The sequence below is a fragment of the Ornithorhynchus anatinus genome, chromosome 2 (genome assembly GCF_004115215.2).
Source record: "Ornithorhynchus anatinus isolate Pmale09 chromosome 2, mOrnAna1.pri.v4, whole genome shotgun sequence".
Classification (NCBI taxonomy): Eukaryota; Metazoa; Chordata; class Mammalia; order Monotremata; family Ornithorhynchidae; genus Ornithorhynchus; species Ornithorhynchus anatinus.
In genome coordinates, this window is record NC_041729.1 from 71,450,923 (window position 1) to 71,462,051 (window position 11,129).

The 11,129-nt window shown below is 45.5% G+C and overlaps 1 long non-coding RNA gene across 1 annotated transcript; it reads right to left on the minus strand.

The window, feature by feature from the left end:
* Positions 1–6,413: 6,413 nt before the first annotated feature.
* Positions 6,414–8,311, minus strand: LOC114809157. The gene is made up of 3 exons (XR_005661240.1): positions 8,207–8,311; positions 7,509–7,653; positions 6,414–6,519 (listed from the first exon to the last, which is right to left on the minus strand). It is a non-coding gene; the product is annotated as an uncharacterized LOC114809157 (long non-coding RNA).
* Positions 8,312–11,129: the final 2,818 nt, after the last annotated feature.

Sequence of the window (11,129 nt, forward strand, 5' to 3'; positions counted from 1 at the left end):
AATCTTGAAACCTCCCAATTGCTACTTGAGCACTTCTACACCTCCTTAGCCCTGATACTCCCACACACCCCCAAACACCCACATACCTGTTTTTATACTCCATCTCTCCACTCATGTGTAATTTATTTCAGAATTGGTCTCCACTGCTATACTTTAAACTCCTTGAGAGCAGGAATCCTGTCAACTAATTTTATTGTATTTTCCCAAGCCTCAGTACAATGCTCTTCATACAGCAGGCATGCAAAGAATGCTACTGTTGCTAATTGTAAAGCATTAATCTACCATCTAATGCAACCTCCAAATTAACAGAGAAAAGCCAGACCTACCTTCCTATAGGAATACCGGCTCAAATTAGAGGACACATGGAAATCATCACCAAGATGACTCAACCTCTGGGGTCTTCTAGTCCTAAGGCACAGAAAAACTGAGAAACAAACCTTCGGTCAGTAGGAAGAAGAGTACTGGTAGTAGTAATATTTCTGAAGTGTTTACTATGCACAAAGCACTGTACTGATCGCTGGGAAAGAAAAATGTGGATGAAAGATGGCCATGGCCCCTTGTCCCCTTGGGGCTCCCATCTTACAACAGGGTTGTTGATAGATACATAGCAGAAAAAACACGGCACTGAGACTCAGCGAAACAGTGTTCTCATTACAACTCTGCCTGCTGTGTGACCTTGGGCTAGTCACTTAACTTCTCTGTGCTTCAGTTTCCTAATCTGTATAATGGGGATTCAGTACCTGCTTTACTTCCCACAGACCATAGGCTCCTCTTGGGACAGAGACCTTGTCTAGCTTGATTATCGAATCTACTCCACTGCTCATTATAGTGCTTGGCACATAAGTGCTTAACAAATACCACTATTACTACTATCATTATAATTGCAAAAGGTGAAAAAAGAAAAAAATCCCAGGCAAGGAGAATGATAAATACCATGGGAGTGGAACATTTTGGACTTCTTCTGGCTCAGACTGCCCTCTAAAAGTGGAGAAGGTCTCACGTCACCACCGGCGGATACTCTCCGAGCTGGAGCAGGGGCTGGTGAGAATTCCAGTGGTATGGCGATGGGCCCAGGGCATGTTTGTAATACATATTACGCCCTCAGCTAGGTCTTTCCCCTTTTGTGAAGGCATTAATCTATACTCCAGTGCTTAGAACAGTGCTTTGCACATAATAAGCACTTAACAAATACCTTCATTATCATTACTACTCCTCCCAGGTTCTCCTCTTCTCTTCCATCTCCTCATAAATCTCAGAGAAACAGTGTTCTCATTACAACTCTGCCTGCTGTGTGACCTTGGGCAAGTCACTTAATTTCTCTGTGCTTCAATTTCCTCATCTGTATAATGGGGATTCAATACCTGCTTTACTTCCCACAGACTGTAAGCCCTTCTTGGGACAGACACTTCCCCTGAGGTTTATGAGAAAAGTGGGGTGAGGGGGGGCAGTAGTAAGTGAGGCAGTGAGATGTGTGTGTGCCTGCATGTGTGTGTGTACACGTGTGTGGGTATGTGAGTTAGAAAGAGAGAGACAGGGACATAGACAGAGAGACAGAGTGACCACACAATGTAAGCAGCTCAGTTACTGCCAAAACCTGCAAAACTGTTAGTGCTTGATGCCTGATGGGGAATAGTGGTCTGAGCCATGAGAAGCCTTTTCCAGTGGCCATGGTAACCATCAGGGAGGTGGTGGCCCAGTCACTGCCTGGACATGTATCTGGAGACCCTCCCCCAGATGCCCAATCCCCAGGAGACCATGGGAGAGGGAGGAAAGGGCCCCTGGGGGGCTCAGAAGCTAGATAGCCAGCAAACAGTCTCCCTCCTTTAAAGAGAGCTTGGTGAGGACACTTAAGCATGACAAAGGTCAGAGAGTATGAGAGACACAGGTCTTGAGGCTTATCTGTGCTCCCACCCTGAGGCCCACTAGGTGGCAAATCAAACTTCCTGAAGACTGCCCACCTTGGGCCTCCACCCTGTCAGAACCCCCTGCTCCACCTAGGTCAGAACTCTGGCTGCCCTTCAGGAGTTCTGCTTCTCTCTTCACCCCCTTCATTCCATCCCCGCTCTCTCTTTCTCTCCATTTTGTCAGCCTCACCTAATAACCAACCCTAGGGCCTCCCCTGATTCTTCCTCACCAGCCAGATGAGGACAGGCTGGCATCTCCAGGTGGCTGGGGGACAACAGCAAAACAAACCTGTTTCAAGATACTTGGAGCAGGAACTGGTCACAAAGACAAACAAGCTTCACCTCTGGGCTCTCATTATCTACAATTTCAATCCTAAACCTGACAACATGCTGTGGGTATTTTTATCATTCATTCATTCAATCAATCATATTTATTCTTTCTATTGTATTTATTGAGTGCTTACTGTGTGCAGAATACTGTACTAAACACCTGGAAAGTACAATTCATCAACAAAGAGAGACCATCCTTGCCCACAGTGGACTCACAGTCTAGAAGTGGGGAGACAGACATCAAAACAAGTAAACAGGTATCAGTAGCATTAATATAGACAGAATTAGAGATATGTATTCACATCAGAACAAATAAAACAGGTATTAATATAAATAAATAGAATTATAGATATGTTCATATATACACAAGTGCTGTGGGGCAGGGAGGGGTGGTAGAGCAAAGGGAGCAAGTCGAGGTGATGGGGAGGGGAGAAGGAGCTGAGGAAACTGAACGCTTACTGTATGCAGAGCAATGTACTATGTGCTTGGAAAGTACAGTTCATCAACAAACAGAGACAATGCCTACCCAACAACGGGCTCACAGTCAAGAAGTGGGGAGACAGTCAACAAAACGAAACAGGTAGGTAGGCATTGATACCATCAACATGAACAGAATAGATTCATTCATTCATTCAATAGTATTTATTGAGCACTTACTATGTGCAGAGCACTGTACTAAGTGCTTGGAATTTACAAATCAGCAACAGAGACAGTCCCTGCCCTTTGACGGGCTTACAGTCTAATTGGGGAAGACAGGCAGACAAGAACAATGGCAATAAATAGAGTCAAGGGGAAGAACATCTCATAAAAACAATGGCAAATAAATAGAATCATGGTGATGTACATCTCATTAAACAAAATAAATAGGGTGATGAAGATATATACAGTTGAGCGGAAGAGTACAGTGCTGAGGGGGTGGGATGGGAGAGGGAGAGGAGGAGAGGGAAAGGGGGGAGAAGAGGGTTTAGCTGCGAAGAGGTGAAGGGGGCGTAGAGGGAGCAGGGGAAAAAGGGGGGAGCTCAGTCTGGGAAGGCCTCTTGGAGGAGGTGAGCTTTAAGTAGGGATTTGAAGAGGGGAAGAGAATTAGATTGACGGAGGTGAGGAGGGAGGGCATTCCAGGACTGCGGGAAGACCTGGCCCAGGGGTCGAAGGCGGGATAGGCAAAACCGAGGGACAGTGAGGAGGTGGGCAGCAGAGGAGTGGAGCGTGTGGGGTGGGCAATAGAAAGACAGAAGGGAGGAGAGGTAGGAAGGGGCAAGGTGATGTAGAGCCTTGAAGCCTAGAGTGAGGAGTTTTTGTTTTGAGTGGAGGTTGATAGGCAACCACTGGAGGTGTTTAAGAAGGGGAGTGACATGCCCAGAACGTTTCTGCAGGAAGATGAGCCGGGCAGCGGAGTGAAGAATAGACTGGAGCGGGGCGAGAGAGGAGGAAGGGAGATCAGAGAGAAGGCTGACACAGTAGTCTAGCCGTGATATAACGAGACCCTGTAGCAGTAAGGTAGCCGTTTGGGTGGAGAGGAAAGGGCGGATCTTGGCGATATTGTAAAGGTGAGACCAGCAGGTCTTGGTAACGGATCGGATGTGTGGGGTGAACGAGAGAGCCGAGTCAAAGATGACACTGATGTTGCGGGCCTGAGAGACGGGAAGGATGGTCATGCCATCCACGGTGATAGGGAAGTCAGGGATAGGACTGGGCTTGGGAGGGAAGATGAGGAGCTCAGTCTTGCTCATGTTGAGTTTTAGGTGGCGGGCAGACATCCAGGTGGAGATGTCCTGGCGGCAGGAGGAGATGGAAGCCTGAAGGGAGGGGGAGAGGACAGGGGCAGAGATGTAGATCTGCGTGTCATCTGCGTAGAGATGGTAGTCAAAGCCGTGAGAGCGAATGAGTTCACCAAGGGAGTGAGTGTAAATGGAGAACAGAAGAGGACCAAGAACTGACCCCTGAGGAACTCCAACAGTTAAATGATGGGAGGGGGAGGAGGCGCCTATGAAGGAGACTGAGAATGACCGGCCAGAGAGATAAGAGGAGAACCAGGAGAGGACGGAGTCCGTGAAGCCAAGGTGAGATAAGGTGTGGAGGAGGAGGGGATGGTTGATATACACATCATTAATAAAATAAATAGAAAAATAAACATGTACACAAGTGCTGTGGGGTGTGGAGGGAGGTAGAGCAGAGGGAGGGAGTCGGGGCAATGGGAAGAGGAGGAGGAGCAGAGGAATGGGTTGGGGGGGGGCTCTGTGTGGGAAGCCCTCAAGCACTTACTACATTCATTCATCCAATCGTATTTATTGAGCACTTACTGTGAGCAGAGCATTGTACTAAGAGCTTGGAAAGTACAATTCAGCAACAGAGAGAATCCCTGTCTCTCTCAGTCTAGAAGTGGGGAGGCAGACAACAAAACAAGTAAACAGTCATGTGCCATACACTGTACCAAGCTTTGGGGTGGATTCAAGCAAACAGGGTTGGATGTAGTACCTGTCCCACGTGGGGTTCATGGTCTTAAAAATTTGACCATTAAATGATTGGGGGAGGGGTGCAAAAAAAGCCTTTGCAATAACTCTCTCCTCTCTCCAGAAGGGCTACTGGAGAGATCTGGGATATTGGCTGAAAAGATCATTATGGAGGAGGTTTCACAGGAACTGAATTTCTCACTCGAAAACCAGCAACACCAATCTCATCTGATAGTGGGATAGAGACTTTACAGACTCCACATACAGTTCTTCTGTCCCAGACCCCTATAAACTAACACACACACACACACACACACACACACACACACACACTCCCTCCCTCCCATATTAAGAATATGACTACATTGCTACAGTTAAAGAAAAAAACAGCCCATTTGACAAATATTGAACTATCCCTTCAGGTAAAATGCGGTTTCATATTTGCACAGAAAACATTCTTCTTTTCTGACCAAGTGTTAACATGATTGTGGATCAGATCCTCCCAAGTGCAGTGTCAACATTTGCTAAGAAGCAGGATAGCCTAGTGGAAAGAGCATGGGACTGGGAGTCAGAAAGTCATGGGTTCTAATCCTGGTTCTGGCACCTGTCTGCTGTGTGACCATGGGCAAATCACTTCACTTCTCTGAGTCTCAGTTACTTCATCTGTAAAATGGTGACTGAGTGTGTGAGACCCATGTGGGACAGGGACTGTGTTCAGCCCAATTTGCTTGTATACACCCCACCACTTTGTCCAGTGCCTGGCACACTTGGAAAGTGTTGAACAAAAAACACAATTTTCATTCATTCATTCATTCAATTGCATTTCCTGAGCGCTTACTGTGTGCAAAGCACTGTACTAAGTGCTTGGAAAAGTACAATAGATCAGACACATTCCCCACCCACATCGAGCTCACAGTTTAGCTTCTGCTGCCCATCTAGCTGGAATTCCTGTGCCTCAACACCAGGGTCTCCAGAATTCACTCCACCACATGATAATTTCCCCTTCCACTTGCTAAGGATACATGAAAATGAAGTCTTAAGAATCAAACAAAAGGTAAGAAAGTACAAGAACTTGATGGAATCTTTCCCTGCACCATCACTTCAATCAATCAAGCACTTCGAGTGCTGAGGTAGAAACACGATAATGAGGACAGACACAGTCTCTGTCCCATATGAGACATACAGTCTATTTAAATTGTAGCATCCTCCTCATCATTTAGTACAGCACCCTGCTTGATTTCTCTACTAATCTGGCTCATAAACCCTCCCACTGAGCAGAAACACAAAACATAGTCTTCTGCACCTCCTCATAGTTCAGCACGGTTCCCTGCACAAGGTAAAGTACTCAATAGGTCTTAGTGAATAAAGAGCAGTGAAAGGATTTTTTTTCCTCTCCAATAGGATCAAAAGCCTAGAACTGAAATCCAAAGCTAGGAGTCAGACAAGGGAACTTTAAAATTCACAGTTATTTATTATAAGAAAAGTTACTGGGTTCGAGTTACACTCCCATTTACCTACTTTTTAAATCTCCCTTTCATTTTTATTATAATTCACCTCTTATCCTCTATTTAATTAGTGGCAATATTTTTAAGGATTAAATACTTGTTTTCCCTCCTACTTAAATTGTGAGTCCCTTGGGTGACTATCTTTTAACTACCCCAGCATGAAGAGCAGTGGTTGGCACACAGTAAGCACTTAAACATTACAATGATTACCGATAGCCCAGGATCGCCAATGTCCATCAGGGTGGCAGAGAGTAGTGGGCAAAGTGAAGCTGGGAAGAGAACCCAGATACCCAAACTTCCAGCCCTCATTCCTTGTACCAAGCTGATGCTCTACAAACAGAAAAAATCACTATGATTATCAACAAGAATTATCAGGGCTTCCTCTGCTCTAACCATAAGAGCTGAAGCAAGGTTTTCATATTGGATAAGACTCAGTGTCTCACATGCAGTTCACAATCAAAGGAAGGAGAAAAGTTATACTGACCCATTTTACAGATGAGGCAAGTGAGGCCCAGAGAGGTTAAGAGACTTGCTCAAATTGAAACAGCAGGACAGTGGCAGAGCTGGGATTATCAATCAATCAATGGAATTTCTTGAGTACTCATTATGTGCAGAGCACTATGTTAAGCGCTTGGGAGTGTACAATACAACAGAATGAGATACAGGCCCTGCCCATAACGAGCTTTACAGAGCTGGAACTCAGGTTCATTTTTGTTTGTTTTGTGGTATTTGTTTAGCCCTTTCTATGTGTCAAACGCTGTTCTATGCGCTGGAGAAGATACAAGTCAATTAGGTTGGATGCAGACCCTGGTCCTCATGAGGCTCATAGTCCAAGGAGGAGGGAGAACAGAAGAACTGAGGCACAGAGAAGTTAAGTGGCTTACCCAAGGTCATGCAGCAAGCAACTGGCAGAGTTGAAATCAGAATCTAGTTGTCTGATTCCCAGGCCCACGCTCCTTCCACTAGGCTACACTGCTTCTCTAGTGCTCCTGATTTGGAGTGATCAATTAATTGACTGATCAATCCCAAAGCCCTTTTCTTTCATCTCGCCTTCACCTCCTCAATGTCAAGTGAACCCTGAATCTGGAGGCCTCTTCTGGCCCCCCATGCCAGGGGATAGCCAGTCCCAGCCAGCACTGGGCTGGCCCAGGGAGTTGGGTCAGCTCCTGAGGCTTGCTGTTACTGGACTCTCCTCTGGCCCCGATGTGAGGTCTGGGGAACTTTGTTCTAGTAAGCCAATCCCTAGTCTGCTAGGGCAATTGGTCAAGCAAGGGAGTTTTTTCTGGTTTTCTTTTTAATGGCATTTGTTTAGCACTTACTATGAGACGGTCATTTACATTTGAGAGGTCATGCTTGACTCGTCTTTTCCACTGGAGCACGTTCCCGATGACTTCATGAGGTTGATAGTCTTCATGCTGTTTTCTGACCTGTGCCCTTGATGGAAATTCTTTTTGAAGAGCAAAGCTAATGAAGATAATAATGATACTTGTTAAAATAATCACATAAAAATCATGATAGCATTGGTTAAACACATAATAATAATCCAAAAGGCAGCATTTTTTAAACACTGTAGTTACTACTGCCAAACACTTGAACAAAGCGAGAGGGGTAGATATAAGACAAACAGGTGCCACACAGTCCTGGCCCCATGTAGTGTGAGAGGGAGTAGGATTTAATCTTCATATTACAGAGGAGAAGGTGACCCAAAGAAGTGAAGTGACTTGCCCAAGAAAGATCACACAGCAGACAAATGGCAGAGCCTCAGTTAGAACTCAGGTCCTTTGATTCCCAAGCCCGGGCTCTACCTGCTAGGCCCCAATGCTTTTAAAGACTCTCAAAGGGAAGGGTCTAGGGTTTGAGGGTCTGAGCTGAAGGATTCCCGGGGTACTCCTCTCCATTTCTGTGCCGAAGCTGTGACCTTAATGGGGTTCCTTTCTCATGGGGTGAGCACATGCTTCAACCGTGGCAGCAGGAACGTAAGGGGAAGCCAGGAGTCCAGCCTCCAGCTCGCGCTTACCTTCTTCCTACAAGCAAGTTCTCCAAATGGAAGCGAGCAAAGCCTGGTCACTGGCTGCTCAGCCACGAAGAGGAACCATTCTCGTGAGGAGAGGAGTGACAGATCTGATCCCTGCCATGCCTGCAAACAGAATCACCTTTCTGATCTCCCAACCTCATATCTCTCTCTGCTTCAGTCTATGCTTCACTCTACTGCCTGGATTATCTTTTTAAAAAACACTCTGGACATGTCACCTCCCTCCTCAAAAATCTCCAGTGGTTGCCTATCAACCTTTGTGTGAAGCAAAAACTCCTCACTATTGGCTTTAAAGCTCTCCATCACCTTGCCCCCTCCTACCTCATCTCTCTTCTGTCCGTCTACAACCCAGCCCGCACATTCCACTCCTCTGCTGCTAACCTCCTCACTGTGCCTCGGTCTTGCCTGTCCCACCGTTGATCCCTGGCCCACGTCCTATCTCAGGCCTGGAATGCCTTCCCTCCTCACATCTGCCAAACAAGCTCTCTTCCTCACTTCAAAACCCTACTGAAAGCTCACCTCCTCCAGGAGGCCTTCCCAGACTGAGCCCCCCTTTTCCTCTGCTCCTCCCTTCCCCATCACCCCTATGTTCTCCCTCTGCTCTACTCACTCTCCCCACCTCACAGTACTTGTATCTGTACATACTTCTTATTCTATTTATTTTATTAATGATGAGTGTATATAATTCTATTTATCTATTTTGATGCTATTGATGTCTCTCTACTTGTTTTGTTTTGTTGTCTGCCTCCCCCTTCCTAGACTGTGAGCCCATTGTTGGATAGGGATTGTCTCTATCTGTTGCTGAATTGTACTTTTCAAGCTTTTAGTACAGTGCTCTGAACACAGTAAGTGCTTAATAAATATGATTGAATGAATGAAAGAATGAATGAAAAAGCACCGAAACATTTTGGGGGATAGAGAGAGGAGGACAAAGAGAAAGGAAAGTAGAAACCCAGAGAACTCAACTCCTTTCCCAGAGTTTCTGGCTCCATACCTCAGGACAAGGCTGTGTTAAGGGGGATAGAGAGAGGTGGGTGAAGGGAGGGGACTACACCCCACCCACAGTTCTCTCACTTGCTTTACCAGAATTCCTGGCTCTGTACTTCAGGCTCAGGCCGTGTTTGAGGGAGGGCCAGAGAAGGGCAAGGAGATGAGCAGCCAGGAAGCCAGAGTCTTCTTGCCTGGCTTTCCCAGGATGCTTGGCTCTCTACTTCAGGGGAAAGCTATATGTTCAGGGGGATGGAGACAGGAGGGTGAGGGGAGGGGAAGGCAACAACCTAGAGTCCTCTCACCTGCCTACCTAGATTTCCTGGTTTCATACCTTGGGCCAAGGCTGTGCTCAGCGTACTCCCAAGAGGAGGGGGGCAGGAGAACACGATTTGAAAAATTTCCTTCCTACAATATTCATTTTTCAAGGGTCTGGCTAGAGCCCAGAGTTGTTTCTTCAGTGTCATCTAAAATAAAGGAGGTTCACCATGAGAATGCTTAATTAAGAATAGACATTTATATTCATTCTTGCCCAGGGAACTATGCACATCTTAACACACACCAAATGAAATCATCTGAATCAAACAAAAGGTAAATAAGTACAGGGACTTGATGGCAGCTTTCCCCACATCATCATTTCAATCAACCACTTTGGATCAATCGAGGTAGAAACACGATAATCAGGACAGAAACACTTTCTGGCCCATTTGAGGCTCACAGTCCATTTAAATTGTAGCATCCTCCTCGAATTTTAATATAGTACCTTCTTGATTTCTCTACTAATCTGTCTCAAAAACCCTTCCACTGAGCGGAAACATCAAACACATTCTCCTGCTCCTCCTCATCGTTTAGTATGGTACCCTGCAGAAGATAAGGTGCGCACTGGATCCTAGTGAATGAAGGGCAGTGAAAGGATTTTTTTCTCTCTCCAATAGGATCAAAAGCCTAGAATGGACACCCAAAGCTAGGAGTCAGAGAAGGCAACTTTAAAATTCACAGTTATTTATTACAAGAAAGTTACTGGGCTTAATTGAGGAAACCTACCATTTATCTACTTTTTTAAAAATCTCCCTTTTATTTCCATTCAAATTCACCTCATCTTCTAATTAGTGGAAAAATTTTAAGGTTTAAATACCTGTTTTCTCTCCTACTTACATTGTGAGCTCCTTGTGTGATAATCTTGTATCTACCCCAGCACTGAGCACAATGGTTGGCACACAGCAAGCACTTAAATACCATAAGGATTACCGACAGCCCAGGATCGCCAACATCCATCAGGATAGCAGACAGTAGTGGGCAAATTGGAGCTGGGAAGAGAACCCAAACACCCAAACCTCTAGCTTGCATTCCTTCTACCAAGCTACTGCTGTACAAACAGAAAAAATCAATATGATTATCATCTGTAATTATCAGGGCTTCCTCTGGTTTAAGCTGAAGAAAGTCTTTCATATTGGATAGAGTCAGTCTCTCATGGAACTCTCAGTCAAAAGAAGGAGAAAAGTTATACTGACCTATTTTACAGAGGAGGAAATTGAGGCCCCGAGAGGTTAAATTACTTATTTAAATTGAAATAGCAGGTAGTGACAGAGGTGGGACAATCTATCAGTCAATCAATCAATGGCATTAAATGAGAACTTATGTGCACAGCACTATATTAAGCACTTGGGAGTGTACAATACAACAGAATGAGATATACCCCCTGCCCCTAATTATTTTTACAGGGCTAGAACCCAGGTTCAGTTCTGTTATTGTTTGTTTTATGGATTTTGTTAAGCCTTTCTATGTGTCAAACACTGGGGTATATACAAGACAGTTAGGTTGGATATAGACCTTGGCCCTCATGGGGCTCACAGTCCAAGGAGGAGGGAGAACACGCTACCTGAGGTGCAGAGAAGTTAAGTGGCATGCTCCAGGTCACACA